Genomic DNA, 13,566 nt, shown 5'->3' on the forward strand with positions numbered 1-13,566 from the left:
CCCCTTTAAATTCTAGACTGCGATCCACTTTTTCCCTGGTCTACTTTTTCCCCAGGACACCGGTTCACAGGAAATTGGTAGGCCTTGAAAAAAGTAGTGCATGTGAATTTCTGAAATTAAAGGGAGGGCTCACTGCTCACTATATATAGCTAAAAACACATTTAATTAAATATTCAAATACAGCCAAAAAATGAAGAAAAAAAAAATCATTTGAATGGTGAGATCGATCTCCTGAAGATAAAAATAAATGAAACATGAATTTACTTTACAGCTAGATAGATAAGATGACAAATATCACATAAAAAATCTTTGGTTTTGTTTCTGAAAAATAACTAATGGTTTTTCAGTCTTTTAATCTTCATTGCATTTTCAATAAACCATCTCTTTAATTTCAGAAAAGTGCACATGCCCAGTAAAGGTGATATCTACACTGAACAAAAATATAAACGCAACATGCAACAATTTCAAAGATTTTACTGAGTTATAGTTCTTATAAGGAAATCAGTCAATTGAAATAAATTCATTAGGCCCTAATCTATGGATTTCACATGACTAGGAATACAGATATGCATCTGTTGGTCACAGATACCTTAAAAAAAAAAAGGTAGGGGCGTGGATCAGAAAACCAGTCAGTATCTGGTGTGACTACCATTTGCCTCATGCAGTACGACACATCTCCTTCACATAGAGTTGATCAGGCTGTTGATTGGGCCTGTGGAATGTTGTCCCACTCCTCTTCAATGGCTGTGCAAAGTTGCTGGATTTTGGCGGGAACTGGAACACGCTGTCGTACACGTCGATCCAGAGCATCCCAAACATGCTCAGTGGGTGACATGTCTGGTGAATATGCAGTCCATGGAAGAACTGGGACATTTTCAGCTTCCAGGAATTGTGTACAGATCCTTGCGACATGGGGCCGTACATTATCATGCTGAAACATGAGGTGATGGCGGTGGATGAATCGCACGACAATGGGCCTCAGGATCTCGTCACGGTATCTCTGTGCATTCAAATTACCATCGATAAAATTCAATTGTGTTTGTTGTCCGCAGCTTATGCCTACCCATACCATAACCCCACTGCCACCATGGGGCACTCTGTTCACAACGTTGACATCAGCAAACCGCTCGCCCACATGAGTGGCCATCGAAGGTGAGCAATTGCCCACTGAAGTCGGTTATGATGCTGAACTGCAGTCAGGTCAAGACCTTGGTGAGGACGACGAGCACATAGATGAGCTTCCCTGAGACGGTTTCTGACAGTTTGTGCAGAAATTCTTTGGTTGTGCAAACCCACAGTTTCATCAGCTTTCCAGGTGGCTGGTCTCAGACATCTCGCAGGTGAAGAAGCCGGATGTGGAGGTCCTGGGCTAGCACGGTTACACGTGGTCTGCGGTTGTGAGGCTGGTTGCAAGTACTGCCAAATTCTCTAAAACGACGTTGGAGGCGGCTTATGGTAATTCAATTCTCTGGCAACAGCTCTGGTGGACATTCCTGCAGTCAGCATGCCAAATGCACACTCCCTCAAAACTTGAGACATCTGTGGCATTGTGTTATGTGACAAAACTGCACATTTTAGAGTGGCCTTATTGTCCCCAGCACAAGGTGCACCTGTGTAATGATCATGCTGTTTAATCAGCTTCTTGATATGCCACACCTGTCAGGTGGATGGATTATCTTGGCAAAGGAGAAATGCTCACTAACAAGGATGTAAACAAATTTGTGCACAAAATTGGAGAGAAATAAGCTTTTTGTGCGTATGGAAAATTTTTGGGATCTTTTATCTTTAATAGCCATAAGCAAGTCCCAAAGATGACACTGGCAGCACTTCAGATTCCCACATCGAGAAGTCAGCAGTCCAGTGCAAAGACTAGTTCAGGTACCTTTCATACGTGTAAGGCAAGAGAGACAGGAGAGTTCAAATATAATCCCCCCCCTCCAAATGAGGATTGTCTGTATTTGCCAGTTTGAAAAGACAGTCATCCTAATTTAAAGCAAATACACAGGAGTACAGATTTATCAGATGAGAGTCTTATCACATACACACACAAAAATACTTTGGCTTTTAGAGACATACCTTGTGGGGCCAGTCAGTTTATTCATAAAATGCCCAACTGAAGTAAAAACTAACTAAAGAATAAACTTTGAATTGTATCACAATGTACAATTCCCTTAGGTATTATGATGAGAAATAGCTTGCACCTAGGTTACTGTAGGGCCCTAAAGGAGAATGAGCAATTTTACCATAATAAGAAGTTACTTCAGTTGATAAATGTGCAAGGTGATTGCAATGCCAGACATAGGATTTAAAAATCTGAAGGTCATGATGATCAACATGTATTATGGCAAACCAAGTAACAATACCTATAGTGCTGACACAAATTATGGAAACAACAAAACTTTTACAGCAATGCCTTGGTATCTCTAAATAGCTAATTGTCTCCTCTGTAAAAATAAGCAAAACTCCAAAGTGTTCTCCTTTTTCTTGGTAAGCAGTAAAATGTGGGACGGGGAGTTTGCTGCCACATAACTTCATTTAGAATACTAGCTCACTAAATATCTTGGTATCCCTGAATAGATAATTGTCTCCTCTTTACAAATATGCAAAATATTTTAATGAGCAGCCTTTCTCATAAGTGCTGTGGTACCCCAAATTTGATCCATGTACTACCAATATGGAATGGCTGGATATGCAATGTTCTCTTCATGCTACCCTCAAAAAGTAGGTTATAGCTAAGAACTGCAAAGGACAACACTGCAGTGAATACTGTACTAGTCTTGGCAGTCATCCATCAGGAAAATATTTTTGGGGGGGTAAAATAGAAAACAATTACTCCACCTTGTCAGTAAGCATGGTTAGTAAATTAATAATTTTTAGGGTACCACTGAACTTGTGAGATGGATTGCTCATTAGATCCTTAGCATATTTTTAAATAGGAAATAATAAAAATGGGGAGGTAGAGCAGAAACAACTTCAGAACAGACAGGAGGCAAGTATTGTATTTAAGTTGCTGGGTCTAACTAATGGGAATTATCAAAGAAGGTTGAAGTTTCTCATTTAGAATTATGACACACCTTCAAAACAATCCATAACATGTATAATAGATTGTAAACAGATGGGGATAGAGGAGGAAATCCTCTGGGATGCTCAATTTCCTGTCATCTATCAGGGAGGAGTGGGAACACATTGCTTCAAATTGGCAATGCTGTCTGAGACAGGAGTAAAAACAATCAAGTGTTCCCCATACAAACATTTCTAGTGGTTTTATAGCTTTTAACATGGTATCAGCTGCAGAGTCACAATTCGTAACAGCAGTGAACCATTCAGGACTGTCTAATGCACGGACAAACTATCTTGTAGTATATGGAGCTAAATAGTGTCAAAAGCTCCTACAACAGCCAGGAGAGAAAGCCACATCAAGGTCACTGCTGACAACACACGCTTTCAGTGCAGGAACTGGACTTGATGAGTACCACATATTTTTTTTTTAAAACAAAGGGAAAAAAAGTTTTTAGTAACTATGTTTGTTTACAGTAATACTGTCCACAAATGGATTGACACCAGAAAAGTTAAAGAACAAATAGCTAAAAATGCCATTTTCATTTATTTCGCTTTCCTTTATTATAATTATTATAAGATATTTTATGGTGTTGTGACCTTTCAACTCCGCTAGCTGCACATACTTAGTAGTAGTTTTTAGCATATCTGCAAGCATCTGAATCCGCTACAAGATCTGCACAGATTTAAATGCTCATGCACCTAATCCATAGAAGTAGGTGGAGTCAGAAATGTTAAAAGATCACAATGATCCAGTTTCTATGGAGGGTTAAATTCATGTGAAGTGAAGATGCGGGTGCACGTTTATGGGAAATTAAATTTTGTGACCAAAAATGAATAAAAAGCACTGAGAAGGACAGGGTGAATCCCAATTCCAGTTTTAAGGGCAAAACATGAAATTCCCTTCCTTTTTATCACGGAGTTCATTCACCGTTTGGCAATACATGGCATATTTAAATATCAACCCCACTTTCACTTCATTTAGATGACACTGTGAGAAAAGGGGCCGTTCCTGGAGAATTGGAGGACTTTGCTTGGAAACGCTGGAAGTTGTTTGATATTAACCAGTGGCGGCTGGTGAATTTTGGGGGAAGTGGAGTGTATGATTCATATTGACAACAAAGACTTTTTCTCACTGATTCTTTCTTACCACTGAAATTGTGCTGTGATAAATATGCCTTGATGTTATGTATATTTGTCGGCTAAACTAAACATGTTTTTTTTGTTGTTGTTGTTATTTTTTGGTTTACTGTGCAATTTAATCAGATAAAATACATCTACATTATCTACAGGTATTCACTTTAGCGCTAGGTACAATGTTTATTAATAAAAAATACATTTTAATGAATAAAAATAAAATATCATATGATAATTTCATTCAAGGAGATCCTCTCGGTGCTCGCAGTCAATATTAACTGTACAAATATTGAATTTCCAGCGTATTGCTGCACCTCTAGGAGGCATTGTGCCTACTATGATATTCAGAACCTCAGTCATTTTGAAGAGTGTAAATAGAATGCAGGAAAGTCAGACAAATTACAAAAGAAAATTCTCACTTGTCAGATTAGATACAGCCTGATCTATGATTAGATTTAGCTGGTGGACATATCAATTAACATAACATACAATTTCTGTTTATTACAGAAAACCAAAGTCAGTTGATCAAGCAAAGCTATAATGATTGATTCTGAACAGCAACTTTACCAATATCCATCAATATACTGATAAACCAGTCCTGACTGACACTTTGTCGACACATCAGTGGTATCATCGGCTTGTATAGATCATATTCGGTGCTTCTATACTAGATAATATACTCTCAAGTCATGTCCAGCACGAAGTCGAGCATGCTGTTTCAGAATGATTTTTGAAGTGCCCTTAAACACATGCTTCTCCATTGCACTGTCTATGCGGGATACAAAACCCACTAGGCCCTGAAACTTGTCTTGTCTACTGGTACAAATGAGCTGAACAGAAGCGCAGTTATCTGAAGGGTATTGTTGCCTAAGTAACGACTGCGACTGCAGCCGAGAGCCAGGACGGTGAATCCAGCTCCCCAGACCCTACCTAAAATCACCTTCTTGTCAAAGACCTTGGAAATCACACTGCGCATTTGCACTAGGGGAGGTGGAGAAGAATGCCTTGCTGTGGATTTGCTGTGTTCGCTATTAATTTCCAGAGACTATATACACACATACACTATCACTTTATATGCAGTATAAATATATATGTATGAATCAATTATGCTTTATTACATGTTTGTGTAACGCCCCTTTCATTTCTGCTTTAAAAATATATAATAATGAAGCATTATTAAAATAAATTAAAAAAAAAATACTTTTGAGAAAGTTATTTTGGTTTACATTTATTCATGCAGTTTAAAGAGAGAGCTCGCCCCACCTCCTTTGTAGGCACAGAAAACTGTTTGCTTTGCAGGGAGCCAAGCTTATTGAATAAAAGGCTTGGAAGGAGTCAGGTAACTCAATACATAAGTAAATTAAAGGTTTAATGAAATGGTGCCTGAAAATCTGTTGTATCTTTAAAATAGGTAAGCGTATCTGTATTTTTTTAGTACCTTATTTCTTAGTTAAAAAAATTAAAGGAAAACTTTAGACAAACTTAGTTTTCTTATTGTGACTATTTTTCTCCCCCAGCCATCTTATATGGTAAAATGAAATGAGTTTGATAACACATGTGTTTTTTTATTTTGTATTTCTGCACTATTTTTTATATATGAAGCAAAATAAATATGAAAAATTACAAAGTATTTCAGTTTTGCAGGGGTATTATAATTTATTTAGAGTGAAATTGTATTTTTATATTATATTGCAACAGAATGCACATAGTAACATGTTAATAACATTTGTAAAACTGTTCTTATGTTTAAAGTGTTGCTACAGTATAAGAATATTATCAGCTGAGGTAAATATTATTTATATTTGTACCTCCGGTTGTGAGCTTTCTTTTGTTTTTCATATACCGTAAAACTTCTAATAATTGCCGGGTCTCAAATAATCGCCTGTCTCCATTGCGCGCCGGGACATAAACGCCAACTCTCTCTTAAACGCCGGGTCTCTCTTAAACGCTGGGTCTCTATTAAACGCCGGGTCTCTATTAAACGCCGGGTCTCTCTTAAGCGCCGGGTCTCTATTAAACGCCGGGTCTCTCTTAAACGCCGGGTCTCTATTAAACGCCGGGTCTCTATTAAACGCCGGGTCTCTCTTAAGCGCCGGGTCTCTATTAAACGCCGGGTCTCTCTTAAACGCCGGGTCTCTCTTAAACGCCGGGTCTCTCTTAAACGCCGGGTCTCTCTTAAACGCCGGGTCTCTCTTAAACGCCGGGTCTCTCTTAAACGCCGGGTCTCTATTAAACGCCGGGTCTCTATTAAACGCCGGGTCTCTCTTAAACGCCGGGTCTCTCTTAAACGCCGGGTCTCTCTCCGGGTCTCTATTAAACGCCGGGTCTCTCTTAAACGCCGGGTCTCTCTTAAACGCCGGGTCTCTATTAAACGCCGGGTCTCTATTAAACGCCGGGTCTCTTAAACGCCGGGTCTCTCTTAAACGCCGGGTCTCTCTTAAACGCCGGGTCTCTATTAAACGCCGGGTCTCTCTTAAACGCCGGGTCTCTATTAAACGCCGGATCTCTCTTAAACGCTGGGTCTCTGTCATTGCCATTGAAGCTGAGGAAGATGAGGAGGCGCTTGAGCATAATGAACTCAAAATATGCAACAGAGATGAAAGTGACTCTCAGGATTAATAAATGTAATAGAAAATGTAATTTAAGGTAGGCCTGCATGTAATGCATCTTTGTTTAATGCAGTTATTATGTTATTAAAAGTTTTGATAATTTTTATGCGTACTGAAAGTAGGCCAGATGTAAACCACTTGTTGTATTTTAATGTGTTTTGCTGCATTAACAATATACAAGTTTGAGATTAAATAAAGGTAATAAAGATGCTTATTGCTTTTATTGTTCATTTTTAAAAACATTTTAAAAGTTTTTATTATTATTATTATTATTATTATTATTATTATTATTATTATTATTATTATTATTATTATTATTATTCCGCATTCGTAACTTGCTTGTGTTTTCATAAAAGTAGGGCTGTCTTCCTGGATTTAACATTATTATAAATTGTATTATTATTATTATTATTATTATTATTATTATTATTATTATTATTATTATTAACAATGGTAGATCTAATTCTGTTTTTAAATACAAATTTGTACTTCTGCTTGTTAATTTTCCAACGTTTTGCCTACCGTGTCCTCGTTAACCAGGGCATATAAAAAGAATATATAATATATACTTTCACGTTATTCTTGAGGGTGTACAATACAATGTAATTCTGTTATAAAACAAAACTGTTACTTAGTTCCCACTGTCACACAACCTTTTACCAAAGTTGCTGAAATGTTTAAATTCAGTTACAATGTTGCTACAAAATTCTCTATAGGGCTTCTCAATGACCGCATGAAGCTAGTGATCTAATATAAATGCTGGTCTAAAATAATCGCGGGGTTTGCTGGAAAATATTGTAAATCAGCGGCAGAGGCGACTAATTGAAGTTTTACTGTATATGGATATTTTTTTGGCTCAATAGAACTGAAGACTATATTTTTTATGGACTTTGGATTGCTGTGCCCAACAGAGGATTATGCTGCAACAAATGTATTATATTTTATTTTATTTAACACTGTGAAATGAACATGATTGTTACATATTACAGATACAGTGATACTGAACTACCTCAGTATTATTAATTGAAACTATAAAACTTAAAGGAAAAATGCACTATATGTGTTTGATACTGCTTATTAGCAGATTCACAGCCCAAAGAAATTATTTCTTTAGAACCCAGGTTACTTTATTGTAGTGATCCATGACTGAGTAAAATTTGTGTCCCTATCATTTGGTAAGGTTAGGGTTACATAGAGTTTTCTGGCACCCAAGGTGGGGCTGTGTTCCTGTAAAAGTTACTTTCAGTGACTAGTGCATATTCAAGATACTGTAATGTTCATTGCAATACATACTGATGCACAATGAAAAAGCAAGTCTAAGTTTTACATCAATAACTCATTGGGCACATACATAATGTTATTTATATTTTAAATAGTGAGCAGATAGGATTGTTGATTGTTTGAGTAGTATCGTTCCTTGGGATAACAAAATACTGAGCTCAAGTCATGCGATTTCATAAAAACACCAGGTGCTAAGTGTTTGGTGTTTGAGTTGAGTTAAAATGACTTGATTAAGAATCTGTATAAATAGCCATTCAAAAAGACATGATTTTAATCAATGCAAGAATAGCGAAAAATACGACAATGTCCCACTTGAGTAATGAAGATCACCTGGTTTCTATCAACATTATTGAAGGCGGCCTGTCTGTTTCAGAAGTTGCCCAGAGAATGAGATGTTCTGCTTCAACAATCAGCAGACTAGTACAGAGAAACCAGAAAACTGGGTCTGTGAGGGACAGGCCACGTCCTGGAAGGCAGAGGGTCACCACACCAGCCCAAGACTGTTATGCTGACTGTTGCATTGCTCAAGCCAATCAGTGGGGCAACCACGACCAGCCAACCTTCGCCAGCTGGCTGCAGCTGCACAGGAAGAGTGGCGGAACATCCCACAGCAGTCTGTCCAGAGGCTGATCAGGTCTATGCGTCAACGCTGCCAGTATCATATCCGATACTAACTTTGTAATGTTTTCATTTTGACAGTGTGTCACGTTTCATACTGAAAACTTATCATGATTCTTTGATCTGTATTTTGTTCATATTGTCTGTGATTTTATTTGATATCTATGTTTAAAATATTTGATTAAATCCAATAGACTTGAGTGTTGCATTTCTTTTGTGCATCAGTATACATATATTAGAAATATGGTTGTGTCTGTCATAATGCAATTGTGTAAACAGTACAAAATTGATTCTGTGCGATCAGTAATACTTAAAAGAGTAGAACCCACAACAACCACTGATGACCTTTTCATTTTATTGGGAAAATTACTAATTTTCAGTGGTTTGATGGGAATTTTCCAAACAGTGTTTTGTGGGAATTTGAGGATAGCCTACGTGTAATGCTTTTAGATAATGAGCATCCTTTTAGCAGATTCTGGTCTGTAGTTCAAATTAGTGAATGTGATTCCAGTAATGAAACATCTGGCAAAAATAAGGTTGACATCTCTCTGATATCATTCATGATATGACTGCGAATTTTAAAGAGCAGATAGATGGATTATTAACTTTTCATCAGACCAGTGCTATGGAAATAAATAGGCAAGCATTACTGCACCTTGTTAATATTGGTGATGTTCTACTCCTTTTCCCAAAGTGTCTTTTAACTTTCCCTAAAGTGTCTTTTAAATTTTAATAATTCTGAGTCTTCACAGAAATCTGAACATTCTCCTGACAACCCAGAATACACATGTCTGTCATGTACTGTACATCCATTCCTTCTGATGTGCAGCATGTTATTGTGGCGCATGTGGTAAATCATGATAAAGAGTTACTGAGACACTCCTCTGTTAAATTTCATGTGAGAACCTTTTCAGGGTTGATCCCAAGGCCCATTAATGAGGGATTTTGAAGCTTGGAGCATTCAGAATAGACAAGTAATTAAGGACAGAGATCTGTACAGGAAGCTATGCTGAAGTGCTGGCATCCAGGCACAGCAGAGACTGGGGGTCAGCTATCGTGGAAGGTCCCGAACCTGCTGTACTGCTGGGCGTGTTCCTTGTGGTCAGAGCTGCAGTGTGCTTCAATTGGGCAAAATTTGGTGCAGTGCTGATTGTAGGGAGGGGCCTGGCAGTATTTAAGGAGACAGTTTTGGGAAGCTCGCTCTCGAGTTTTTGGAGACGCATCAAATTGCCTTTGTTGTTTTGGTGCCTTAACATTTTGCAGACTGTGAGGACTGAAATGGACGACCAGTGCAGAGCTACACTCTTTGCTTGAAAAACTGATTGGCCACAGACCCCTGCGCCACACTGCATAACTCTTGCACCAGCTGCACTGAAGGAATATTGCAAAGTATTTTAACCTGGAATATTGCAAAGCATTTTAACCTGAATCTAACCATTGTTGGCTAGTCCAGGGCTTATTTTTTTCTTGTGTACAATAAAGGCACCGTTGAGGGTTTTTTGTTTTTTTAAATTAGAAAGCGGCTGTTGTGATGTAATTTCTATTGCACCCACTACATCCTGACAGTACTATACAGTGCTTTGTGATACTTTTGTATATATAAAAAAAAAAAAAAAGAAAAGTTTATTTATCCTTGTGCTCCATCCTGCTGATGGTGGTCCACTATGAAAGGCGCTATATAAAAATAGAGATATTATTATTATTATTATTATTATTATTATTATTATTATTATTATTATTATTATTATTATTATTATAGCAACTGCAAGAGGGAAGAATGAGGGTTGTGGCTTGTGACAGCTGGGGACTAATGAAGAGTGAGAGAAATGACACAGTATCCAGTACAGATCATAATCCTGTAACTTCTGTTTTAACAACTGCAAAATTACATGCCAGTAGACACCGTTGGCTGGCAGCTCTTGCAAGGTACAATTTTGATATTCACTACTAATCCGGCAAGAAGAATGTGGATGCTGATGGGTTGTCAAGGAGGCCAAAAGAATCACTATTGGAAGAAGATGCTGCTGCTGCTGCTGAAGTAGATAAGAAGAAAGCTATGCTTAAGGATAGAGTTCAGCATCCACCCCATGAGGATGACATCTTTAGGCAAGAATTCTTCAAAGTAGTATGTCACAGAAATCAGGTGCTGAATTTAATGCAAACTGAGCATTCGGAAGAAGCAAATCTGCTTTCAGAAAATATACCTGATCCAGTAGCAGCAGTGGAAACACTTTTGTGTGGGGAAAATGCCATACCCAGCAACTATGAAGAACCAGAGCCTTGGCCAGGGCAGATTACTCTACCAAGTATGACAGTAGAAGACTGAAGAACATTTCAGAGAAATGGTGTGGACCTGTCAAGAATCATCTATTTTTGGAGAAGAAAATGAAACCAGCTGAAGGGAATCAGAGGGAAGAAGCACTTGAAGTTCACCTACTTTTAAGGGAATGGCCTAAAACCTTAGTTGATGGACTGCTGTTTAGGCATGTTTCAAACCATTGTGGTGAACAATACAATCAGATTGTGATTCCCCAAAGTCATCGCACTAGAGCACTTGAAGGCATCTACCATGAGACAGGTCACATGGGGTATGATATAACTTTCAGTTTGGCTCGTGCCAGGTACTATTGACCAAAAATATATGCAGATGTTGAAATAAAGTGTAAGACTTGTGAGTGGTGTTTAAGACATAAAGCTCATGCAAAGAAAGCAGTGAAACTAGTAAACATCAACTTATATGCCCCACTTGAATTAGTCTGTATAGACTATTTGACTATAGGGCCTGATTCTAGAGACATTAGAAACATCTTAGTCTTGACTGATCACTTCATAAAGTATGCTCAAGCATTTCCTACAAAAGACCCGACTGCTAAAACTGTGGCCACTGTATTGTGGTAACATTTTATTTGTCATTATGGTTTTCCTAAAAGTATTCATAGTGATCAAGGAGCTAACTTTGAATTCGAAATTGATTCTGAATTATGCAAAATCATTGGCGTTGAGTCAAGAAACTCATCATATCACCCAAGAGGTGACCCTGTGGAGAGATTCAACAGGACTCTTTAATACATGTTGGGCACCCTCAGTGATAAAAAGAAAGAAAACTGGAGGAAGTATGTGCATCAGTTAGTATATGTTTACAACTGTACAAAGAATGATGCCATAGGAGAATCATCATTCCTTCTCATGTTTGGCAAAGAACCTCGCCTTCCAATAGACCTCTGTTTTGAGATCAATGCCAAAACACGTTCTCAGTTTGTAATAGATTTGAGACATAGATTGAAATTTGCTTATGGCTTGGCAACTCAAATGGCTGAAAAGAGGCAACTCCTCAATCAAAGAAGGTAGGATAAGAAAGTAATTGCTTCTTCAGTTGAGGGAGGTGACAGTCTTGGTGCGGAATGTGAATATCCGAAAGAAGCACAAAATCTCAAATAGATGGGAGCCTACCGTTTACATCATGGTAAAACAAGTTAACAAAGATATACCAGTATATGAAATTGGGGAAGGACGAGAGCGTACATTGCACAGAGACTTACTGCTTCCTTATGGATTTATTCCTGTGACCTCAGAACCTGAAAATTACGTGGAGAAAGCCGTATGTCCTAGAACAAGGAGGTTTAAGCAAATGGAACCTCAAAGAGGGTAAACTGAATTGGACAGTCTGGAGGACACCTTGGAGATTGAAGTGAGACTGTTAAATCCAGAGGCACTGGAGTTCTTTATGGAAGATGATGAGCTGGGAAAATAAGCAGAGGGAGTCAATCAAGCAAGCCCTTTAATGACAGAAACTGTAGATGAGGTGGACCTGAATGATCAGGCTGAGAGTGACGGAGATGGACCTCTAGTTGAGCTTGATGAGTGTGAAGCACAGATTCCAGAAGCAAATGAGGGTCAGAATCCTGCACTACCACACCATTCTGAGGCAATGACAAGCCAATCAGGACATGAACGTCGACCTCCTAGTAAATTAAGTGACTATGAAGTTGGGTAGAAAGCAGAATCACACTTATTGCACCCCTGCAAAATGATTATATAGCTCAACTTATTGCCATAATGCAACAACAAAGTCAGATGGCACAAAAACAGACTGAACTTGTGATGCAGCTATTAGTATTGAGATAATTTAGAGCTTACCTTTCAGATACACAAGGTAGTTATGGGGTGTTAAAATAAATAAATAAATAAAAATACTTGAGAGAAAGTTGTTTTGGTTTACATTTATTCATACAGTAACACTTTAAAGAGAGAACCCTTGGGAGGCAGAGGTATCCGTCTCTGGCTTTTGGGTAAGCAGCTATTTTTGAGCCTTTCAGTGGAGCCACTCCTCAGGAGACTGAACCTCATCCCGATGGTATGCCTCCATGAAGCAGGGGTCTTCATAAGAGCATTCTTCTCCCTGCACAGGCACAGCAGATGGGGGGGGGGCTCTTTTTCCAACTGCTGTTGCTGATCATGCCAGTCTTCCATTTTTTAATTTTTTTTCACACACAAAATAAATTCCATCCAGAAAATAGTGTACCCGCAGTACCTACTCTGGCCTGGGTCCAAGGAGGCGATATAATCCCACACTGGACATCGTATGTGACAGGATGGCAAAGCTTTATTGAGACTCAGAGACAGTAACTACAGGTTTAAGCGCTGGGGCACACATTTGGTAAACAAAGTAAATAAAAACACTGCTCACAGAGCAAAATAGAAAGATCAACCAAAACAAGTCACAAATATAGACATCCACAAAAGAAAATCCCTCACCCATTCCACTATCACAGTGAGCAGCAAAACATTCTCCCTAATGAACTTTCTAGCTCCCTTTTTATATCATGTGGCTGTTCCCAATTAGCCCCAGTTATCTAATTTGGGA

This window comes from Polyodon spathula, chromosome 2 (assembly GCF_017654505.1).
Source record: "Polyodon spathula isolate WHYD16114869_AA chromosome 2, ASM1765450v1, whole genome shotgun sequence".
Taxonomy (NCBI): domain Eukaryota; kingdom Metazoa; phylum Chordata; class Actinopteri; order Acipenseriformes; family Polyodontidae; genus Polyodon; species Polyodon spathula.